The sequence below is a fragment of the Apium graveolens genome, chromosome 8 (genome assembly GCF_009905375.1).
Source record: "Apium graveolens cultivar Ventura chromosome 8, ASM990537v1, whole genome shotgun sequence".
Classification (NCBI taxonomy): Eukaryota; Viridiplantae; Streptophyta; class Magnoliopsida; order Apiales; family Apiaceae; genus Apium; species Apium graveolens.
The window spans coordinates 110,820,354-110,846,814 of record NC_133654.1 but is presented as its reverse complement, the minus strand read 5'-3'; the positions used below and the strand labels follow the sequence as shown (position 1 = coordinate 110,846,814).

Here is a 26,461-nt window from a genome sequence, read left to right as displayed (position 1 = left end):
TCATTACCATGGGAGATCCAGCAACACTAACGAAAGCATTGATGGATTTTTCTCAACCCAAGATCAATGACTTTCAATCTAGCATTGTCAGGCCAGCGATCGCAGCTAATACCTTTGAGATCAAGCTAGGAATAATTCAGATGTTATAGAATTCAGTTTAGTTTGGGGGTGCTCCAATGGAAGATCCCAATACACACATTAGGGATTTCATAGAGATCTGTGACACCTTCAGGTTTAATGGTGTTTCTGAAGATGCTTTAAGCTAAGGCTTTTCCCATTCTCTCTGAGGGAAAAAGCTAAGTACTAGTTATATTCTCTACCAACAGGTTCTATCACCACTTGGGTGGATTTTGCTCAAAAGTTTCTTACTTAATTCTTCCCTTTGGCGAATACAACTGCAATCAGAAACGCTCTTACTCAATTTGCACAGCAAACGGGAGAATCTTTGTATGAAGCTTGGGAGCGCTACAAGGAGATGCTTAGGAAGTGTCCTCATCATGGAACGCCTGATTGGATGAACATCAATTACTTCTATAACGTGTTGGGAGCACAGTCAAGACCCATGCTCGACGCAGCATTAGGTGGGGCATTATGTGCAAAGAAGTATGAGGAAGCTTATGATCTAATTGAACTAATGGCTACTAATGAATATCAGTATCCAACTTAGAGATTGCCACAGGGCAAGGTAATAGGAGTTCTTGAAGTGGATACAGCTATGGCTATTGTTAGGGCGAAAACACGCGCTAATATTCACGCAAGTATACGCGTTCGCAAGTAATATAGAATACTTTCTAGTTCGTTCCCACAGAGACTCAGACTAATTATTGTTTAATTAAACTCACGCACCAACGTATGATTACTTCTCAATGTTAAGACACTAACACATAGAATGGTGGACTAAATATTAACTACAATTAATTACTTAGTTTATCACTTAAATAACACTTCAATTAACAATATTAAAACACTCATGAGATCACAACTTCATTACTACTTCCTTCAATAGTTATTGTTATTACCTTTAGCATGTGACAGTGATGATATTAATCGAATAATACGAAACTGATAAAAGCCAACTTTCATTGTACTCGTACCATTCTACCAAGCATCCACAATTAAGATAGAAGTTGAATAGGCATCAATTATGTTGAGTTCCTATATGTCTACAGAAATTGACAACACAACGATTTAAGCACAAGTTATTCCTTTTGATTACAACTGGGAAAATAAAACTGTTAGAGTTAACCACTAATCATGCACATCATACATGAACCTATGGTAGCATGGCAAGTTCTAAATCTCAAGATCCACTGTCGCTTTACAAGAGATTAACACCCTATCTTATATGTTCGCGACGCACATAAGACGAATACGCACAACCAATACTAGATATCATACAATCATCACACACTAAAGTATTAAACAATTAACTAAAGAATTCCATAGTAAATCCGTTGCGACCCCATGATCACGATTAGCCCATAATAGCACTTATCGTCATCATGGGTTCATATGAAATCATGATAAACAAACACAAGAAAATAATAACTAAACTAATTATATTAAATCAGAGTACGTCACAAGAGTAATTAAGTTCAAAGTAAGAAAACTAGTATCCAACGTTACAACGAAATAAGAATCACAAGAAAGTATGCTTCCTCTTCATTGTTGTGTGCTAAAACGGTCTTCTTCCTTATCTCCTTTGCTCCTTGCTTAATACCACGATCCAACCTCGTGAAACGTCTCCAAATATACTTATATAATAGTCCCATAAAACTCAGATTACATAGAAGTTGGAAGCCAAACAGAAGTAGAAGTCTAAAAATAATTATTTACTTTCCCTACCCTGCGCGGCCGCTCAGCATAGCTGAGCGGGCGCTCAGGACCCTACTGGAATTTTCCTGAGTTTGCTCCGTTTCTTCGCCGTAATCTGCCCCTTTCTTTCCTCTCGTAATGGTGAACACATGCCAAGGCTTATTCTTGATGATTACTCCTCCGAAATGCAACTAATACCCTGAAATGCATAAACACTAGAAAAACTCATCAAATACACAAAATACTTGATTTCAAGGCACCAATTTAAGCCATTTTAAGATGTTCTAAGTGGTATAAAATGCCACTTATCACACCCCCAAACTTAAATCGATGCTTGTCCTCAAGCGTCACAGACTCAAAAACAAATAAAAAACATGCATGAATGCAATCTATATGAAAATGCAGCGATCCCCCTTACTACGAACAAACCAACCAAATTGCAACATCTCAACAAATGCAGTTAGGAGACTAAAGATCAATAAACTCATGCAAACGAACATACAGCCAGAAATGTGGTGTGTGCAGATGCTTAACAGATATGCTTCGGAACTAGACCAGTTATTATGACTCAACTATCATCAAGGCAATCACATGATTATATAAAGAATAAAAATTCTAAGCACAAAGTGACATATAACACTACAAGAATTCTGGAGCTTATTACGGAATCATGCTTTTTATTCACGACAACAATGCTTATTTGACCGTGCAATGAGTGAGGTCCACAAAAGACTTATACAATGGTATCCATGTAGCGAGCGTTAGGTTAGCGGATCCCAGACTCTAAAAGCCTTAGGTCACTAGGCACAAAGTCCCCTACGAACTTAATAACTCGAATACCAAAGAGCCCACTCGTGATCAATTATGCATAAACACCACAATTTTTTTTCTTTTTTTTTCAAAATTTCTGAGCAAGTGCGTTTCGCTCCATCTCGCTCAACCCTAGACTACTCGCATAACATGCGAGCCGACTACTAGCCATTTGACGCCTAGCCACAACTAGCAACAAATTCCATTTTTACTCCATTTTTTTTCTTTTTCATGCCTTTTTCACTAAGAACCTATTATCGAATTCTAAGCATAATAAATAGATTAACCTCGAAAACAATCAGATCATAACAACAATCTAGCCCTTAAGCATTCTCTAAGACTTAGTGAAAATACAAGTGCTTCTAGCATGCATATCAACCTACACGACTCAATATCACTTTAATGCTATCACTACACGCGCATCAATATCACAATTCAGTCGATAAATCATCGCAAAAGGGATCATGGTATATGCATGAGCTATATGACATGATAAACAAATAAAGCTATATAAAAAAAACTATATGGCATGAATATGTAACTATATGAACAAAACTATCATGAATATGCAACTATATGACACACAAAAAATATTCCTCAACTACCACCCCCAAACTTAAAATCTTCACTGTCCCCAGTGAAGGTAGTAGAAAGGAACACAGGGTATACCTACTCGGAGTCATCATCATCATCACCCTCAGTGGGTGGAGTATCAGACGGGGGGTATGCAGAGTCCTCACCAAAAACTGGCCACTGGATATCGGCTCCAAGGCCCCGAAAAGCAGTCCCTAACGCAAGGGTGAGCTCATGAGCAAACCTGCTCTGTGTCTCGTACATGGCATCCATCCACCATGAAAGCCTCCTATACTGGGTATCAGCCATCCTAGCACCCTCCTGAGCTCTCGAAGAACCAGCCTCATCACGCCTAGGCCTAGCCATAGTAGCACCTCGTGCTGGACGCCCTCCTGGAAGATGATAACCCAGCCCATGCTCCTCGGGCTCACCACCGGTCAACTCCTGCATCCCATTCAGAGTCCCAAAATCAATTAAAGCGGCCGACAACTGCAGCTGCTCATGAGCCGGCCAGTTCACTCCCACTACTCGGCAAAGCTTCGTGACCGTGGATGCATAAGGGATGTTCATATGCTTAGCTCCCCTCAAAAACTTCAGAATTCCTTGGTAGATAAACTCACCAAGGTCCATATAGTACTCCTCATTAAGAATTCCCCACAACAACTGTGCTCTCTCAACTGTGACCTCGTGTGCATGCGAAGAAGGCAAAATATTAGCACAAATAAATGCATTCCATGCACGGGCATACCTGTTCATAGCGATCACCGGGAAGTGACGATACTCATTAGTGTCGGTCTTGAAGGTCCAAACTGTGCCCGTCCTACAGAGAGTAGCACAAATCAAATCCAAGTCGAAATCCTCAGCAGTCTTCTCATTCCAGTTCTCCTCCTCGGGTTTCCTCTCTCGCTGCCCAATCACACGGCGAATCGCCACTGGGTGATAATCAACCATCAGCCCTCAGACCACAGAAAACCCATTCTTCTCGGCCTTTGCGTTCGTATAGAACTCGCGAACCACGCTCATCGGCACTACTTCGGGCGACTCACAAAAAGCTATCCACCCCTTCTCTGCAATCATAGGTAACAACTCACCATCCCTCCCCGATGGTAAAAACCCTCTCTCCTTCAGAATCGGCTTCCCCAAAAGCCTAGTGTACTCCTCCTCCACAGCTCTGTCATTCAACCGAGGCCTTGCAGCAGTACCCCTCGATGAATCAGCAGTAGGGACTGTGCTGCTACTATCAATAGTTCGTGCTCTCTTGGGTGCCATTGAATCTTGAATAAAAGTGTTAAGAAATGAGTTTTTGTGTTTGGGAGAGAGTTTGAGTATAGAAAGTTTGTGGGAGATATGTAGGATAGGTGTATGTATATATAGGGTGTGGATTAGGTTAAAATTAGATTATGAGTGGGGTTGAGGGATGAAATCATGGGGTATTAGGAAAAGAAGTCGTGGGTTTATGGGCTGTGTTTGGGTTTTTTTAATTTTCTGATTTTTTTTTTTGTTTTTTTCTGAACTTAAAAAAAATTCTGGCAGTTGACCCCTGAGCGGTCGCTCAGCAGAGCTGAGCGGGCGCTCAGGGGGTCACTGGAAAAAAAAAATTCAGTCCCGTTTTTCTAACTTTTTTGTGTTTTTGGATAGGTTATTAACTTCTAAGGGTTCCTGTAACAACAAATCATGGGTTACCTCCCACGTAGCGCTTCTTTTTCGTCATTAGCTTGACGTTGCGTACCTTTCTCAAGTAGTCAATAAAATGGCACTAACCACTTCTCGGTTTGCCATGTCCCCATAGTAGTGCTTCAACCGCTGACCATTAACCTTGAATGTTTGGTCCGGATCATTCTCAAAAATTTCCACCGCTCCATGTGGAGACACAGTTTTGACAATAAAAGGTCCAGACCACCTTGATTTCAACTTCCCAGGAAAAAGTCGGAGACGAGAGTTGAATAAGAGAACTTGTTGCCCCGGCACGAATAACTTAGGATGTAACTTCCTATCGTGCCACCTCTTCACCTTTTCCTTGTACATTTTGTTATTCTCGTACGCTTGAAGTCGGAATTCATCAAGTTCATTAAGCTGAAGCATTCTTTTCTTACCAGCTGCATCTAAATCCAGGTTCAACTTTTTCAACGCCCAGTAGGCCTTATGCTCAAGCTCCGCAGGTAAATGACATCCCTTACCGTACACCAACTGAAATGGTGACATACCAAGTGGAGTTTTGTATGTTGTTCTGTAAGCCCAAACAACTTCATCGAGCTTTAAAGACCAATCCTTCCTTGACGGACAAACAACCTTCTCTAGAATGCGCTTGATCTCTCTGTTAGACACTTCCGCTTGACCATTTGTTTGAGGATGATAAGCAGTAGCAACTCGATGATTCACATTATAACGCTGCATCATAGAAGTGAACTTACGGTTGCAGAAATGCGACCCTTCATCACTTATGATTACCCGAGGTGTTCCAAACCTTGTGAAAATCTGCTTATGAAGAAAATTCAGCACTGGCTTTGCATCATTTGTCGGTAGAGCTTTGACTTCTACCCATTTTGAGACATAATCGACTGCCAGCAAGATGTACTGATTATTGCAGGATGAGACAAAAGGCCCCATGAAATCGATTCCCCAAACATCAAAGACCTCGACTTCAAGCATCACATTTAACGGCATCTCATCCTTTCTCGTCAAATTTCCCACTCATTGGCAACGATCACACCTTAAAACAAACTGATGAGCATCCTTAAACAAAGTAGGCCAGAAAAAACCTGCTTGCAGAATACGAGCTGCCGTCTTCTCACCACTATAGTCTCCACCATAAACTGTGGAGTGGCAGTCTCGTAATATCCCCTCCGTCTCACAGAACGGGATACATCTCCTGATGATCTGGTCAGCTCCCTGTCTAAAAAAATATGGTTCATCCCACATATACCACTTCACCTCATACAGAAACTTCTTTTGAGCTGAGGTCAAATTAGGAGGCATTATATTGCTGACAAGATAGTTTACAATATCTGCAAACCATGGCTCTTCCTCCTGAACTGCGAACAACTTCTCATCCGGAAAAGATTCATTGATTAATGTCATATCTTGTGAAGTAGACTCGGGATTCTCCAACCTAGAGAGATGGTCATCTACTTAATTCTCAGTACCTTTTCGATCCTTGATCTCTAACTCAAATTCCTGAAGTAAGAGCACCCAACGAATGAGTCTCGGCTTCGAATCCTTCTTGGAAACCAAATAGCGAATGGCCGCATGATCAGTGAATACTGTCACTTTAGTCCCAAGCAGATAAGATTGAAATTTCTCGAAACCAAAGACTATAGCCAAGAGCTCCTTCTCCGTAGTGGTTTAGTTTATTTGGGCCCCATTTAAGGTCTTACTCGCATAGTAGACCACATGAAAGAGACTATTCTTGCGTTGCCCCAGAACTACACCTACCGCATAATCACTCGTATCACACATCATCTCAAAAGGCTCTGTCCAATCTGGTGCTATAATAACTGGTGCAGTGATCAAACTCTTCTTGAGAGTCTCGAATGCCGCCAAACATTCATCCTCAAATTTGAAAGGCACATCTTTCTCAAGCAAATTGCACAACAGCTTAGATATCTTCAAAAAGTCCTTGATGAATCGCCGATAAAAACCCGCATGACCAAGAAAACTGCGGATTCCCTTCACAGAAATAGGTGGTGGAAGATTTTCAATGACTCCCACATTGGCCTTGTCCACCTCCAGACCCTTGCTAGAGACCTTATGCCCAAGAATAATGCCTTCACGCACCATAAAATGACATTTCTCCCAATTGAGCACCAAATTAGTTTCCACGTACCTTTCGAGTACGGAACGAAGATTATTCAAACATTCATCATACGAATGTCCAAAGACGGAGAAGTCGTCCATGAACACCTCGACATTATTTCCAATCATGTCAGAGAATATAGCCATCATACATCTCTGAAAAGTGGCCGGGGCGCCACATAACCCAAACGAAACTCTGCAAAAAGCAAACGTGCCCAATGGACAAGTGAAGGTAGTCTTTTCCTGATCCTCTGGTGCAATACAAATCTGATTATACCCTGAATAGCCATCCAGAAGACAATAATACTCATGACCAGCCAACCTGTCAAGTATCTGATCAATGAACGGAAGAGGGAAATGATCCTTCCTCGTGGCTTTGTTCAACTTTCGATAATCCATGCATACTCTCCATCCTGTAACTGTTCGAGTGGGGATGAGCTCATTCTTCTCATTTGCTACCACAGTGATACCTCCTTCCTTAGGCACACATTGTACGGGGCTCACCCAAGAACTGTCAGAAATAGGATAAATGATGCCTGCATTGAGCCATTTCAGAATTTCTTTCTTCACTACCTCCTTCATGATAGGATTAAGTCTGCGCTGATGTTCAACAGTCGGCATACTACCTTCCTCTAGCAGAATTTTATGCATACAATATGAAGGGCTGATCCCCTTGATGTCTGCTATGGTCTATCCAATAGCTGATTTGAATTCTCTCAAAATCCTTAAGAGCTTGTCTTCCTCACTACCTGAAAGGTCAGATGCAATAATAACAGGTAAAGTAGATGCATCACCTAAAAAAGCATACCTCAAGTGTTCAGGTAGTGGCTTGAGCTCCAAGGTAGGTGCTTCCTCTATTGATGGTTTGAGCGTTCCTTCAGCATTTTTGAGGTCAGAAGTACCAAGAGATTCAAACGGCATATCCAGCTTTTACTTCCAGGGAGAAGCATTCAGATATTGTAATTGCTCATTACCATCTTCATCATCACTGTCAAAATCCCCCACTAAGGTCTTTTCCAAAGCATCAAACATAAGCATGCGATCGAGTTCTGAAGTAACCGCATAATCAATCACATCCACTTTTAAGCATTCCTCATCTTCTGTAGGGAATTTCATTGCCTTGAACACGTTGAAGGTCACATCCTGATCTTGTACCCGCATAGTAAGTTCACCTTTCTGCACATCTATCAAGGTACGGCCAGTAGCCAAGAAAGGTCTTCCCAAGATTATGGGAATCTTCTTATCTTCCTCAAAATCCAGAATAACAAAATCTGCAGGAAAGAAGAGCTTATCCACCTTGACTATCACACCCTCCACTATGCCCCTTGGGTAAGTAATAGAACGATCAGCCAATTGTAGAGACATGTATGTGGGTTTTGGATCAGGCAAATCCAACTTTTTAAAGATCGACAACGGCATCAGATTGATGCTTGCTCCCAAATCACAAAGGCACTTGTCAAAAGTCAACTTGCCAATGGTGCAAGGAATGGTGAAACTACCTGGATCTTTAAGCTTTGGAGGTAACTTTTGCTGCAGGACAGCGCTGCATTCTTCCGTGAGAGCAACGGTCTCAAGGTCATCCAGTTTCACCTTCCTTAAAAGAATACTCTTCATAAACTTCGCATAACTAGGCATTTGCTCCAGAGCCTCAGCGAAAGATATATTGATGTGAAGTTTCTTGAACACCTCCAGAAACTCACCGAACTGTCTATCCAGCTTTTGTTGCTGCAATCTCTTAGGAAAAGGTGGTGGAGAATAGAGCTGTTTCTCCCCTGTATTGCCCTCAGGCAGAGTGTGTTCAATAGTAGTCTTCCTTGGTTCCGCCGCTTTCTCCTTTTGTTTAGCTTCTTCATCTATAATTTCAGCTTCTCCTTCTTTTGGCTTTTCAGCATCAGCAACTTTCCCAGACCTTAAGGTAATAGCCTTGACTTGCTCTTTAGCTTCCTTCCTGCCTGGTACTTCCGTGTCACTAGGGAGTGTTCCAGGTTGATGATTGAGCACTATATTGGCTATTTGACCGATTTGATTTTCCAAGGTCTTGATGGAAACCGCCTGACTCTTGCATAACAGCTTAAGTTCCTCAAAATCAGCACTAGTAGGTGCAGCTACACTTCCCTGTTGAGGGTATGATTGCCTTTGAGCATACTGTTGTGGTTGATGGAATCCAGGTGGATTAAACTGTTTACTCACACCTTGCTGATATGGTGGCTGAATAGCATTCTGATTATTACCCTAGCTGAAATTTGGATGATTTCTGTTGTTAGGATGATAAGTAGCTGGCACAGGCTGCTGTTGTCGCTGATAATTATTCACATACTGAACAGATTCGTTGACAAGAGAACACGGATCCGTAGCATGAGAACCTGCACAAAGCTCACAAACCATAGCTATTTGATTAACTCCATATGTAGCTAGAGAATCAACCTTCATCGCCGGCGCCTGGAGCTGCGCTGCAATAGCGGTGGCTGCATCGACTTCCAGAATACCTGCTACCTTCCCAGGCATCATCCTCTGAGTTGGGTTTTGATGCTCATTTGCAGCCATAGTCTCGATAAGATTATAAGCCTCAGTATAGCTTTTAGCCCATAAGGCGCCTCCAGCTGCTGTATCAAGCATGGGCCGAGATTGGGCCCCCAAACCATTATAGAAACCAGTGATCACCATCCAATCGTGCATTCCATGATGTGGACACTTCCTCAACATTTCCTTGTAGCGTTCCCAAACTTCGCACATAGATTCTGTAGGTTGCTGCGCAAACTGAGTAAGAGCACTCCTCATAGCAGCAGTCTTTGCCATCGGATAAAACTTCACCAGAAACTTTTGCTCAAGATCTTGCCAAGTAGTGATGGACCCAGCTGGTTCAGAATGTAACCAGTCCTTAGCTTGTCCCTCAGTGAGAATGGGAAAAGCCTCAGCTTGATAGCCTCATCAGTCACGCCATTATACTTAAAAGTGTTGCAGATCTCGACAAAATTACTTATGTGCATGTTGGGGTCTTCAGTTGCAGCTCCTCCAAAAGAAACAGAATTCTGCACCATCTGAATAGTGCCTGGCTTGATTTCAAAGGTGTTAGCTTGAATAGCCGGATGAAGAATGCTTGACTGAATGTCATCAATTTTAGGCCGAGAAAAGTCCATAAGAGCTGGATCAACCTGAACAATACGATCACCCATGATTACTGGTTCTTTCTGCTCCGTTCCTGAATCCGAATCTTCAAAATCTATCTTCTCCATAATATCAAGAACTTCGTCTGTCTCCTCGGCTGTATCTAAAGTCCTTTTGCGAGTACGAGAACGAGTTTGCATAAACGCTCGCTTAAGGACCTGAAACACAACCAGAAATAATAAGTACCAACTACATCCTAATCACTGAGTCCTAATGACCAATGATGGTAAGTACATAAACTAAACAAATATGCCGAGTCCCCGACAGCGGCGCCAAAAACTTGTTAGGGCGAAAACACGCGCTAATATTCACGCAAGTATACGCGTTCGCAAGTAATATAGAATATTTTCTAGTTCGTTCCCACAGAGACTCAGACTAATTATTGTTTAATTAAACTCACGCACCAACGTATGATTACTTCTCAATGTTAAGACACTAACACTTAGAATGGTTGACTAAATATTAACTATAATTAATTTACTTAGTTTATCACTTAAATAACACTTCAATTAACAATATTAAAACACTCATGAGATCACAACTTCATTACTACTTCCTTCAATAGTTATTGTTATTACCTTTAGCATGTGACAGTGATGATATTAATCGAATAATACGAAACTGATAAAAGCCAACTTTCATTATACTCATACCATTCTACCAAGCATCCACAATTAAGATAGAAGTTGAATAGGCATCAATTATGTTGAGTTCCTATATGTCTACAGAAATTGATAACACAACGATTTAAGCACAAGTTATTCCTTTTGATTACACAGGGCAAATAAAACTGTTATAGTTACCCACTAATCATGCACATCATACATGAACCTATGCTAGCATGGCAAGTTCTAAATCTCAAGATCCACCGTCGCTTCACAAGAGATTAACACCCTATCTTATATGTTCGTGACACTCATAAGACGAATATGCACAACCAATACTAGATATCATACAATCATCACACACTAAAGTATTAAACAATTAACTAAAGAATTCCATAGTAAATCCATTGCGACCCCATGATCACGATTAGCCCATAATAGCACTTATCGTCATCATGGGTTCATATAAAATCATGATAAACAAACACAAGAAAATAATAACTAAACTAATTATATTAAATCAGAGTACGTCACAAGAGTAATTAAGTTCAAAGTAAGAAAACTAGCATCCAACGTTACAACGAAATAAGAATCACAAGAAAGTATGCTTCCTCTTCGTTGTTGTGTGCTAAAACGGTCTTCTTCCTTATCTCCTTTGCTCCTTGCTTAATACCACGATCCAACCTCGTGAAAACGTCTCCAAATCTACTTATATAATAGTCCCATAAAACTCAAATTACATAGAAGTTGGAAGCCAAACAGAAGTAGAAGTCTAAAAATAATTATTTAATTTCCCGACCCTGCGCGGCCGCTCAGCATAGCTGAGCGGGCGCTCAGGACCCTACTGGATTTTTCCTGAGTTTGCTCCGTTTCTTCGCCGTAATCTGCCCCTTTCTTTCCTCTCGTAATGGTGAACCCATGCCAAGGCTTATTCTTGATGATTACTCCTCCGAAATGCAACTAATACCCTGAAATGCATAAACACTAGAAAAAAGCATCAAATACATAAAATACTTGATTTCAAGGCACCAATTTAAGCCATTTTAAGATGTTCTAAGTGGTATAAAATGCCACTTATCAGCTATCACTGCTCAACTAAAAGTGTTGTCTATGAAGATCGATTCTCTGGCTAACTATGGTGTTAAACAGATAACTAGTGTTTTGTGAGCTGTGTGCAGGTTCGTATGCGACGGAGCAATATGCTATATCTAGTGAATCAACTCAGATTATGAGCAACTTTCAGAGATCAAAGTAACCAGTTCCAAACACTTATTATCTTGATAACAGGAATCATCCTAACTTCAGTTGGAGCAACAATCAGAATGTGTTATAACAGCCTTATCAGCAGTTTGGATCCAATCAATTCAATCCTCCTGGTTTTCAGCAACAGTTTGCACCAATATAACAACTCCAACTTCAACACTACCCGCATGGAAGTGTCGGTCAATTTGCTAATGAAAAATATGAATTGGAGGAGTTGAGGCTTATTCGCAAAAACCAGGTTCTTATATACAAAAGCCAGGCTGAGTCTATCAAGACTCTAGAGAATCAAATTGGGCAGATTGCCAATGCTGTGTTGAATCTACAACATAGTACACTCCCTAGTGATACAAAAGCCAATCCAGGAAAAAGGGAAGTCGAAAAATAGGTGAATGCAATCATATTGAGGTCTAGAAAGGTCTCGAACCCCCAAATTCAGCAAGATGAAGATTCTGAAAATTCTATCTAGAATGCAGGTGCGTATGCATCCTTATCAATTCCAGAAAATGAGATTGTAGCTGAAACAGTGGTGCTGAAGGATGCTGAGGTGAAAACTAGGAAGAAAGTTGTTGTCAACATTCCTCTTGAGGGTAATATAGGGGAAAAACAGTTCTATCCTCCACCTTCTTTTCCTAAAAGGTTGCAAAAGCAGAAGTTGGATAAGCAATTTGCCAAGTTTTTGGAAGTTTTCAAGAAACTTCACATCAACATACCTTTCGTTGAAGCTCTTGAACAGATGCCTAGCTATGCAAAGTTTATGAAAGGTATTCTCACTCAGAAATTGAAGCTCGATGACTTAGAGACCGTTGCCCTAACGGAGGAATGTAGTGTTGTGCTTCAACAGAAGTTGCCTCCAAAGCTTAAAGATCCTGGAAGCTTCACTATTCCTTGCACCATCCGAAACTTGTAGTTCGACAACTGTTCATGTGATTTGGAAGTTAGCATCAATCTGATGCCCTTGTCTATCTTGAAGAAGCTTGGTCTACCGGATCCAAAGCCGACATATATGTCCTTGCAGTTGCCCGATCGTTCTATTACATATCCACGAGGCATTGTGGATGATGTGTTGGTCAAGGTGGAAAAACTTATCTTTCCTGATGACTTTGTAATTCTTGACTTTGAGGAGGATAAGAAGATTCCTATTATCTTGGGGAGACCATTCTTAGCTACTGGCCGGACTATGATCGATGTGCAAAAAGGAGAGCTTACGATAAAGGTTCACGATCAAAAGGTCACTTTTAAGGTGTTCAAGGAAATAAAGTTACCCACAGCTAAAGATGAATATTTTAAAGTAGAGTGGGTCGACTATGTAGTGAATTCGGAGCTTGAGCAATTGCCAAAGTCAGATACCTTAGAGAGATCCTTAACAGGGGAGTTTGATAGTAAAGATGAAGAAGGGGAAGAGCAACTGCAGGTTTTAAATGCACCTCCGTGGAAGAGGAAGTTGGATATGCCATTCGATTCTCTTGGGTTAGCAGAGTTCAAAATTTCTCAGGAGCCTCTTGAACCGTCAATTGAAGAAGCTCCCACACTTGAACTCAACCCACTACCAGATCACTTGAGTTATGCATTCTTAGGTGCACCCCATAATAAGGGGTTGGGATATATTGTTGATGATGTAAAGAGTGGCTGGACGGATCTTCTCGTGCCTACAAAGAGTTCTTCTCATGTGCAGCAGGTAGTTGATAGGACTGGTGTTGGTGATGAGCAGTACAGGCGAGTGACTAGGTGTATGGAGGTGATACATGACATTCACCGTTGTTTTGCTGCAGATTTGACACAGGCTTTGGGCACTATTTTCTAAGCCACTGGTTTTGAGGTTGATTGGCCACCTGATCCTCCACCCGAGGAGGGTGATCTTTCCGACGACTAGGTATGCCTGAAATCCTTATTATTACCTGCAGTGAGGATATTGAAAATTTTAAGTTTGGGGGTGATAATGTAAGGATTAGTTTGTGTGTGTCCATATAGTTCATATAGATTCATGTTACATATAGTTGTATTTCATTCGTAGTGTTGCATGATTGTTCATATAGGACATATTTGTTTGTTTTTTTATGTGATTTTATATAGTTGCATTTGTATGCATATTTAGCATGATCCCTTAAGATGAACTATGCTATTTGATAAGTTGATGTTGATTTGATTATGGTGATCACGAATAGAGGGATGTTTAAGTCTTAAAAAAATTGATTTGCATGCCAGAAGAAAAAATTTCACGAAGTCTTATATGATTGCTTTTGATCTATATCATAATTATGCTTGTTTATTAGTTGAGATTTAATCACTGGTTTATATTTAGAATTTTTTCTATTCTCGTAATGACAAAAGAAAACTGAATTTTTAAACTAGAGAAAAACTTGGATTTCATTGCTAGTTGTTGTAAGGCTAGGCGTCAGATGGCTAGTAGTCGGCTCATAATTTATGAGTAGTCTAGGGTTGAATGAGATGGAGCGAAACACACTAATTCAGAAATTGTTGAAGAAAAAAAAAGAAAAAAAGAAAAAAAAAGAAATAATTTATGTGATTATGCATAATTGATCAAGAGTGAGCTCTTTATTACTCGAATTATTAAGTTCTTAGGGGACTTTGTGCCTAGTGACCTTAGGCTTTTCATAGTCTGGGATCCGTAACCTAACACTCCCTACATGGGTATTATTGCATAAGTCTTTTGCGAACTCATTCATTGCACGATCAAATAAGCATCTTTGTTATGTGTTCAAGAATAACATGAATCCTAGTATAACTCTAGTGGAAAGGATGTTTTGTAAGTCATTATGTGTTTAACATCTATTCTGTTTATAAACTTGTGATTATCATGATGAGAGATAGTTATGGTTATTGATCTATTTTCGAGAGTATATATGTTAAGCATCCACACACGCACGTTCTGGGTTGTGAGTTGGTTTGTGGGATTTATTCGAGCTCTATTTTGAGCAGTGTTCCAGAAATCGCCAGGCGTGCCAGGCGGTGAGATACCTTCGAGAGATTAATCGGCAAGTCGGAGATTAATCGGACCGATTAATCGGAACATTAATCGGAAGAATATAAATATTATTTTTAATTTTTATAAATATATAATGATCAATATGTCAAATATTTGTTTGAAAAAAGAAATTAGAATGGTATTAAACAATATCTACACATTTGACATGCGTTATGTACTAATTATTGAGTTTACAATATTAACTATATTTTAATTCACACTTTTAAATCAATTATAATATGTTATTTTTATATTTTAAGTGAGAAAATAAATATATTAGATTACTTGTTACTTCTTACCAATACTTTATATTATAAATTGACATGATATTGTGTGAAATTATGAAATTAATGAATTAAAATAATAAAAACGTAAAAAAAAAAATTATTTTCCGCCTAGGACCGATTTTTGACCGCCTAGCCCGCCTAATCCCAATTTTGACCCGATTTTTTGTAAAAATGCCTAAATCACCGCCTAGGTCCGTGTCGGGGCGTTTTACCACCGCCTAGCGCCTAGACGCCGCCTAGACTGATTTTTAGAACACTGATTTTGAGTCATTTCATTCTTAGAGACATTGGATTATTCATTTGGTTATGGTTATTCTGTGGGGATTGATTGCATTATCATTTAGTTGCATTCACATAGTTGCCTTTATGCATTAGGTTTGTTTTGTAGTTTTGAGTCTATTTATGCTTAAGGAAAAACATCGATTCAAGTTTGGGGGTGTGATAAGTGGATTTCATATATACTTGGAATGCTTCATTACAAGCTTAAGTTGGTGTTTTGGACTCAAGTTGTTGGTATTTTTGATGTGTTTTTGTGTTATTACATTTCAGGCATCAGTTAGAGGTAGAAAGAAGCTTTTGAAAGAATTAGGCTGAAAGTATTTCAGTATTGGAAGCCTAGTACATTCTCAAGTTGTAGAAAATCTCGTTAGCTTCGCGTGGGCAGTTGAATCACCTAATTCTGACGAGAAGAACTCAAGATACGGCCAAAAGAAGAAATGTCAAAAATTTTCAAGAAGGCCAGCGCAGCCGCGCCAGAACCAGGGCGCCCGCGCCGCTGAAATCACTATTCCAGCAAGGCCGCGCCCGAAAATAGCATGGCTGCGCCCGAAAATAGCACGCTCGTGCCCTGTTTCTTCCCCAGAATCCAGATTTTAGTCGAAATTGAAGATTTTGAGAGTCCTGGTCATCCTGAAGCCTATATAAACCAATAAAAAGACGTTTTTAACAACAAGGAGGCATGTGAGAGCAATAAGAACACCTAGAGAGCACGAGATGGCTACGGAGAAGAATAATTTTATTTTCTTTATATAGTTGATACTTGGATGCTCGTTTTCGATTTGTCTTTGAACCCTAGTACTCTTATATTGTTTATTATCATGCATTCATTGGAACCCATGGTGACGATGAGTTCGATTATGAAATAATCATTATCGTGGGGTTCCTACGAATTTACTTATGGAATTCTATAGTTAATTTGTTTCAATATCTTAGTTGTAGTGATTGATTGATATACTGGTATTGGTTGTGCTTATTCGTCTTATGTGCATAGCTAACATATAAGATAGCGTGTTAATCTCTATTAAGCGAAAGTGAATATAGAGATTTAGAACTTGCCATACTAGCATAGTTTCATGTATGTGTTATATATGATTAGTATGTAATTTTAACCATCTTACTTGCCCTAGATAATCAAGATAGATAACTTGCGCATTAAACCGTTATGTTTTCAAATTCTATAGACAAATACGGTCTCAACATAATTGGTGTCTACTCAGCTTCTATCTCTTTTGTGGATGTCTAGTAGTAGGGTATTCGTACAACGAATGTTGGCGATTACTAGTTTCGTGTTATCTGATTAGTTGTCATCACCATTGCATTCCAATGTTAAGAATAATGACTTTGAATGAAGTAGTAATGAAGTCAGAATCCCATGTTTGTCTCATATAATTAATTCAAACCTCAATTATCTTAGTTAATGTTAGTTAATTCTTAGTTATAATCAAAACCCAAATTGTTAATTGTCTTAGCATTGAACGATAGCCATATCATTGTTGCATAAGTGCATAGATTGAAGTTAACCTAAACCAGTCTTTGTGGGAAGGAACTATAAATAATTCTATATTACTTGCAAACGCGTATACTTGCATGAATATTTCCGTGTGTTCAGCCCTAACAACGTTATTAGGACCTGACTCGTAATTATATACATTATTGTAATACACGTAACAATTAAGGTTCACGTCCTCGAAATTCGGTTCAGTATCTATTCTCTTAAAATACAAAAACTCGTTATTTTTGGAAATTAGGGTATTGGATATTTACAAAATATCTTGTCAGGACACGTAATTAGGTTGGTATAATATAATTGTATATTTTCCAGTCGACGTTTCCGATAATTACAGGATACGTTACCGTATTCCCGAAATAATTTTTCAGAAATCAGGCAACGTTTCCTTTATTTATCGGACTACCCGTCGAAACATAATTGACGCAACCACAACAACAATTCACAATTGCATTCCCAAACATCGATACGACTTTAATATTAACTATTATATTTTATTACTATTACATTTTTTTTATAAATTGTAGGACTCAGAAATATTCATCACCGAGGCTCATCGCTAACGGTGGCCAAATTCGGTGGTACCCGTTTATTTCGGGAGGCCTACGAGAATTTCACCGATAAGTAAAATTAAGTTTCGCAAACATCGTATAATTTTCATCAAGAATTAACTGAGAAATTAAAATATCAGCAAAAATCAATTCACAGGACCACCAGCCCACGGGCACACGCGCGGTCAGAAAACAGGAATGAAGCGGCAATAACAGAACAGGGGCGACACAGAAGGTCACAGGCAACACAACAACAATCCAAACCACACACATATATACACATATATGTATGTATATTACAAACCGGAGCCGCCAACAATAAGGGTAAGTCACCGGAAAAATAAAAAAAGCCAGCGACGATAACACAAAGACGGCAAGGAGAGAAGATTGGGAGAAAGGGAGAGTAGAGAGATTAAGAGAGAGGAAGAGAGTGTAACACCCCCAGATCCGGGGTCGGGGATCCGGGTCGTCACGGTCTTTCTTTCCACAATATCACTTCACTTAATTAATAATAATAACCTTATGCTGTGACCCCACACTAACACACACCACAACCCGTTATAGTCTCAGAGATGAAATTGAAATAAGTACAAGTCTTTGAATCCACAATTTAAAATTATTACAACCCAAAATGATTACTTGATAATTTACAGTTAATTGCCATTATCTGCCACAAGTTATAATTATACATAATTGATTCTCAAAAATAGAATGCCTGATCTACCAATAGATCTACCTCTGCAGCTATAGCAGCCACAACATCATCGGGAAGACGCGGGACGCTTCCCACGCGCTTGCGCTGGGTCTGCTGGAGTCTGGCCATCTTTCCTAACTGTTGTTGTGTGATGAAGAAATAAAGCAAGAGTGAGCCTTACAGCTCGCAAGATAATATATAGTGATAACAATAATATAAGTATCTAAATGGATACTTACTAGAATCTTTTATCGTGTGTAAGATAATTACTAGTATATACTTACTACTATATGAGCCTTCTCATAGTACTCATGAAAGTCTTGGTCAAAAGAAATGAACCAAGTTTGATATCTTAATGCGATGAAGTCGCAAAATATTCAGTATATATACATATATACTTTTCAAAATATTGGAAGTCCTCTTCCATGCATAATATACACAAAATCCCAGTGTATAACTGTATATATAGAAAAAAATATCGTTGCAAGGTGATCTCATATATCTAACCTTGTCTCAACGTTTTTCTGAAAATCTTTGTCATTTATAAGACAATTATTAACTAGATATAAGTTTAAAAGATGAAGTTACAAGATACCCCAATATACTTATATCTTTCCCAAATACTACTTGAACTACCACCGTTCAAGTTATAATCAGTTTCAAAAGTTCATCACATAGATGAGACTACAAGACAAGATTTGAATAGATTCCATCTTTAAAATATCATTAAAGGAAATGAAGTTATGACATACTTTATTTAGTCCCGATATATATATATCCACATATATATATCTCTTAAACATTTCCTGGAACCTCTGTTATGTAAAGTATGAACAGAGTTTGAAACATCCAATGAATTTTGGAAAGGAAAAGAATTTTGGCATAAACCAGATATCTTGCTGATCAGGCAAAGATACCAATAAGTAACCTTTTCTACTGTAGATGGATGAATTCCTCACCGGTCATCACCCTGGCCGCATTAGGACCTCGCGCTAGACCGTTACCCGGCCCCTCACGCGTTGATGGACTGCCACCCAGCCACTTACACATTCATAGACCGTACCCCGGCCTGTCGCTTATGCCGACTCAATTAGATGGGCTTACTTCCCGAACGTTGGGCAAGTAATCAATTCATTTACCAAAACTGCAACCTCGTTGCGAATATAAAATACACCACAGAGCCGGATTCCCCAGGTTTTGAGCGAGTATTTAAATCCCCTTAAAAAGGAAGATCTTAAATATAAAAATGAGTTTTGGGATCCGCTCTGACTTTAAAAATCATTTTGAAGACTCGAAAACACTTTAAAGAGTGTTTGGAGTAAAGCTGATTTAATGAAGTAAATCAGTCCCCAGAATATTTAGAAAATGACTAAATATTATTATTTAATAATATTCCCATAAAGAATAATCTTTATAAAAATAATTGAAGTAGAAGTATTAAGACTTATACTTGAAACGAGTATTAAATAACCAAAGATATACTTATATGAAAGTATTATCTTTATTTGAATAGTCGAAAATAAGTTTGATTATTAACACCTTATTCTTTAATAAAATAAAGAATATACCTCAGCAAATAATCGGAGTCATAGATCCTCAAATGAATATTCAAATAATATTCATTAAATAATATAAACTGAGTCATAAGCCTTCAAATGAATATTCAAATAATATTCAATAAATAATATAAAAGAGTCATAAGCCCTCGAATGAATATTCAAATAATATTCAATAAATAATATAAAAGAGTCATAAGCCCTCGAATGAATATTCAAATAATATTCAATAAATAATATAAAAGAGTCATAAGCCCTCGAATGAATATCCAAATAATATTCAATAAATAATATAAAAGAGTCATAAGCCCTCGAATGAATATTCAAATAATATTCAAATAAATAAATAAAAGGAGTCATACGCCATCGAATAATATTCGAAATAATATTCAATAATAAAATAAAGTTAAAGTTATCGAATAAACCTTATTCGATTAATAGTTTTGAAAACTATGACCATATATATATATAAATATATATATATATCCATATCCATATATACAAAATCTACTCGGGATCCTCGACTCCCGGTTTTAGAAAATATTTTCACCTTTGGGTCCCTATACTAAGGGTATATACAAGTTACCGCTATCCTCTAGCATAGGTATTATCAACTGAACCAACAGATATATATTTCAAGAATATGAAACAGGCATGCATATATACCATATCACATGCTACAATATATCGCAAGAATTTGCTAAATAACCAACATGCATTTATCGCAAGATCATGCATATACAAATGTATACATCACAACAACAGTATAACGGATAGAATACTTGCCTGAGCGACTGGGGGTTACGAATGGCTCGGGACGAGTCTGGTAACCTATAAGCAACAAGTAAGTTGGAATTAAACCAAAATCACTTGTAAATCTATACTTTAACTAACTTAGACTCTAACGCTTGTTTTGCGCTCACTGATTTGCTTAAGTCACTCGGGTACCCGCGGCTCCACCATTTTTAATAATTTAACCTTTACGAGTTTTAAAGCGATTCCTTCGCGAGTGTCTTACCAACTGCCTAACACACTTACCATAAATGTTTCATACATTAATTAACCCTTATTGGTCTCTAACCTATGTTTCAAAGTAAGGCGAGGGGAAAAGTTTCGTTCGCGAAACGCCGTTACTTGAAACGGTCGTTTCTCCTAAACCGTGCATCGGAATCGAACGAACTACATATCAAAACGAAGCTCGTAACATGAGCTATCTAAACATGGCAGTGGTCATAATCTAGCAGGGGGTTCTCGGGTCCTAATGTTATGCACAAAAACAGTCTACAGAAAATCGGACGTTACGACGGCTATGTTTACGCGATTTCCCAAATTGTAAACCATTCAATACCAACCACAAATCAACCCCAAATCAATCATACAACCAATATCCCTCCAAACCACATCATAACAGCCCCAACAAATCCACATTAACCATTTATACTTATTCCTCACATGAACTAAAGGCTTTACTTAGGTTCTTTAACTAATTACCAAGATTTACAACTCCAACAATGCAACAAAACCAACTAATCTCTACAAACTCAACCAAACTTCAACCAATCAAGCATCATGCTTCACATATGCTATATCAAACACATTCAATCCTAATTACTCAAAACTAAAGCTAGGGTTTGTAGTTTATACCTTCCTTGGAGAGTGGAGAATCAAGAGAATGGCTTGGAATCACCTTTAAAGCCCTTATCCAAGCTTAATCTAAACAAAACTTCAAGAACACAAATTTTAGTTCTTGAAAACACTATTCACCATCTTCTTTCATGATTTATAGAAAAAGATTGGCTTGGAATTAGAAGCTTAAACTTATAGGAAGTATGTAACTATCCATGGGGAAGCTTAGATAATTACCTTGCTAAATAGTAAGTGGAGGAGCTTGGACTTCCCATTTCTTAAGAAAGAAGCCGAGAGCTTCATGAAGAAATGGAGGATTTGGTGTTTTGTGATTTGTTTTGCTTGGTTGCTAGGTTTTTGTTTTGTTTGATTTAGTCAATTACCTTGTTGCCCTTGAATTTGTGTGGTTAAAAAGTCACCACATCTCCTTCCTTTCTTGTCATGCCTATGTCATCCTCATGATATAATCCTCCCCTCCTTGTCCTCTTCTCATTGGTTGGGTGACATCATCCTCTCTAATCCCTTTTGATTAACTTCCTAATTGTTTGCCTAATGACCGCTGATCTGTTATACGGTTCGCTTAACTGTCGTTTTCGTTTATCGTTTGAGGAATCATACCCGGGATCTTATTACTTAGGTTCCCTTAACCTTTCTCAATATATTGTATTCCTTCTATGATCCTCTCTTATAATCCTTTAATTTAAATCCTTTTTATCCTGTTACCTTATACTCAATTCTCTCTGTATCTTGTGGATTTCCGGGAAAAATCAAAGTGTTCGGAATTGGATTCTGACGATCTTTACATACACTTATATACCACATAGAGTACTAATAATATCCCATAAGATCAATAACAGAACCCCTACATAGCGTGGCATGAAAAGTTTTCTCGTTCAGCAAAAACACTATTCATAAGGGTTTTAAAATTTCTCCAAATTTGGGGTTATTACAGTCTCCCCTCCTTAAAAGGATTCCGTCCCGGAATCAGATAGAAAACAAATGGGGATACTTGCTTAGCATTACACTTTCTAACTCTCGAGTCAATTTTTCCCACATTGTGGTTCTACCACCAGACTCTGCCTAGTTTGATAATCCTTCTCCTAAGCACTTGTTCTTTTTCACTCTATAACCCTTCCTGGTTGCTCCATATAGGTTACGTCGGGTTGCATATCTATGCGCTCATATGCCTCTATTTATCTGGCATCTGAATTACACTTCCTTAACATTGATACGTGAAACACGTTACGACCTGCTACATGTTCGGGGTTAGGGCTAGCTCATATGCTAACTTCCCAAACGTCTTAATATATCCAAGGGTCCAACAAATTGTAGACTTAGCTTTCCTTTCTTTCCGAACCTCATCAATCCTTTCCAAGGGATACCTATAACATTACTAGGTCCCCTATTTCATACTCTTTATCCTTTCGTGTCAAATCAACATACTTATCATGACCATCTTGGGCTACTACCAGCCGTCCTCTGATTAGATCTATCATATCCTTGGTCCTTTGAACTACTGCGGGTCCGAGCATCTTGCACTCTACAACTTCATCCTAACATAAGGGAGATCGATATTGTCTTCCCTCAAGGATCTCATAAGGCGATACCTCAATACTGACATATGATCTATTGTCGTAAGATAACTTAATCCGCGTTAAATGATCATTCCAAATTCTTTCAAGTCTATTGCACAGACTCTCATTATAGCTTTTAGCATTAGAACTTTTGCTTCTCAATACCTATTCTTTTCCAGTTCGTAATCGCTACTACCTTCCGTTCCTAATATTATACGGGTTATACTTTTGCTCGTTAGCGTTCTATAACCTTTTAATAACCACGTCAACCTTAGTATCACGAATGTGTTCCCATTCCGCATACTACCACCACTTTATTACTCCTTTTTCAGTTATTTCTATTTTCCAAAGTTTGATTAATCATATAGAAGTAAAGGAATTTGTTGAGAGATCACTATGATCATGAACACTTGTTATATCGCATAGTTAGTACAGAAGGTGGCCAGCCTTTAGTACTTGACAAGCAATTAAATAACATGTTGTATCCTACTAGGCTTCTATCACAAAGATAGATAGTCATTCGGCAATACCTCCCCTTCTGGAAGGGTTGTTCTTCTCAGCTTACATGAAATGAAAAGAAGAGAAAAGAACGAACTGAAGAGAATTGTATATATGAAAAAAAAATATACTGCCACAAAATATCTGGCTTGGAATCTACCTCTGAACTATAGAGGTTTGTCATAGAAGAACAAAACATATATGTATTTATATCAACATCAAGTATTATAGCATCGCATTTCACGTGCTTAAATATTTTCGCTATCCCGTCCATCATTCTATGGACCCATGCTCTTCCTTGAGCTTATACACAATTACCTTTGAAACTCCCTCGACATCGAAAATCGAATCTGGGATCTCATTCTAGACATCATCGTTACTTGAATTCTATGCTCGCACCGCAACCTTCCTCGTATAATAATACGACTCTCTTATTGATAAGAAAGAATAATTATTCACTAGGTAGATACTCTACTTAATTAGTCTATCAATGATAACTTATACACTACCACGACCCGATTAGTGGTACTCAATCTCAACACCCATTCTAATACAACTCTCACGGTTGTAATCAGCTCAATACTCGCAGAATCATTGCTGCCTTACTATGGTTCACCACTGACCTACTGTCGTCATTCATTTACCATGAAGTCTTAATAGCTAACCATACGGAGTCCATACATGTCGTATCAAATCCTTCTAAGGAGGTAACATAATCACCATTCATGATTCATGAAGAACACTCCTGATCCTGACATACATACATGACATGAAGCAGATAAAATTGTAGAAGAGTTTCAATCAAAGCAACGATAGCAGGTTAATACCATTCTTAATCATACGCCCTAAATAGAAGAATTAACTCAAGGGTTCATCTAGTCCTTTTTGAAACATGGTTCTGGCTTATCTCAAGATAGGACCTTCTAAGATAGATAGCCCGTTCATGGCGATTACACGAATTAAACCTTTACCAACTACTATTACGGTTGGGTATTGCACAGTCATCAGAAGGAATGTCAATCTCCCAAACCATAATTCAACGTTCAAATTTTTAACCATCATCACTGTATTCTTTTGGCACACGCGCCTATAATTATCCTCTTACCTTTAAAGTGTCGGCCACCTCTTTGGCCTTTCCTGATAGTAAAATTTCCTTACAGTCAATGTCATTTTAACCACCTCCAAATAAATTTTCCACCTTATTTCAATCACAGCTTATGTGAAGATGTTTTCCTTAAAATCTGATGAGTAAAAAAAATCACCATTTTTCCATAAGTTATTGCCTCCGTCTTTAGAGGTTAATCACTGTCATGACTGACTCTCAATCATAATTAGAACATCTTTTATCTTAAGTCCTAATTGCCCTGAACAATTTCGACCATTATTGGTTCGATCCATACCTTCTCGTGGTTTAACACGTGCCTCCCTTGGCATCATTATAATCATGTCATATTTCCTTTATCAACATTTTTATTCTTGAGAATTTCGAATATTTCCTTTATCCTTGTAAAACCGCTAAGGTTATCTTTCAATCGTTCTTCCTGTATTCCCTATATACAGGGCATATCAAAATACCATTTACTAATACTAGAACCATTGTCTATATACTTCTGAAAAATTTCTCCACTGATCCTTAAAGGTTATTATTACCTTAATCCTTTCCAATTCATACTGTCAAAACTCATACTATCCCTATTAAGGGTGAAATGCCAACCTTTATGCATTCCCCTAGGATTTGTTTTAAGTTACCGATGTTCTATTCTTAATTCCACCTTTAAAAAGGTACATGCATCCTTCCATGGATAAATCAAGTCATATATCCTTGATAGATTATCTTATTCATCATTCCCACCTCGATAGTCTATACCTAACTTCATAATAGCATCCTTATTCAAATTGAGGTCAATCCATATGGCCTCTAAAAGATAACAATGGTCATCCGCTTTCCTTTCCTGATTTGGTAATGATAACATGGATGTTCTGGAAGATATTGGTCATGTTCAACGTGAACCTCTTTTTAATAATTCCTTATTTACTTTTGTTGTTTATCTCAACAGTCATCTCAATGTTGGGATATCTCTCATACCTGGCGTCTCCCTTTCTGGGTATCGGGCCACCGGTCTTATATTTCACATTATTGAAGGTCACTTCCTTCATCCAATTTTTTCCTGATTTCTTACTTTCTTGTCTCCTCAGTCTATCCGTGTCTCGATATTTATCCTTCGAACTATCTAAAGGTTTCCTCGAATCCTCCCAACTTAAAGGGGATACAATATATGTATCTCTTATGCCTTCAACCATCAATTTTAACTCATGGTGGATCATCATCATCCTGACGATTACATACTTTTCTATTTCTATTGCTATGAGTCTTTAGGGTTTCCTCATACCCAACTCCCTTATCATTCCTCAAACTCTATTGCCTTTATATTCCTTTCCACTTCAGTTTCTTTTTATTTTCCTTTCTCTTATCATTATTTTACAAACCAATCACAATATAAGCATTGATTTCAAACATCCCGTCATTCTGGATTCGTGTCCTCAGAACGAATCTTGACAACTTTTACAACTTAGATTCATAATTTATCATACTTGTCTGCCTTTGTTCTGGCTCTAAAGCTTTTACACTATCTCCTTATCTTTGGGAATTACTTTCCCGAAAACAATTGACTGGACTTAAATCAGTTTATTCTAACCTCTGGCTCCGTGCCTTTCTTGGTCTTTCACCAACGGGTGGTCTCTCTCTTGGGAGGGTAAGTGAAAAAACAGTCTTTTGTGGTTCGTCAATCATTTAGAATCTCAAATGATTCATCTATTTCCTTTAGCCAGGCTCTTGCCTCGACTGGGTCAGCTTGTTCCTTGGAACTCTGAGAGCTTAGCGAC

The 26,461-nt window shown here is 38.4% G+C and overlaps 2 non-coding genes across 2 annotated transcripts; one reads left to right on the top strand and one right to left on the bottom strand.

Annotated features, from left to right (window-relative positions):
- Positions 1 to 397: 397 nt before the first annotated feature.
- Positions 398 to 504, bottom strand: LOC141681977 (small nucleolar RNA R71). Its single transcript, XR_012559382.1, has one exon. It is a non-coding gene; the product is annotated as a small nucleolar RNA R71 (small nucleolar RNA).
- Positions 505 to 9,664: 9,160 nt separating this feature from the next.
- Positions 9,665 to 9,771, top strand: LOC141681824 (small nucleolar RNA R71). Its single transcript, XR_012559248.1, has one exon. It is a non-coding gene; the product is annotated as a small nucleolar RNA R71 (small nucleolar RNA).
- Positions 9,772 to 26,461: the final 16,690 nt, after the last annotated feature.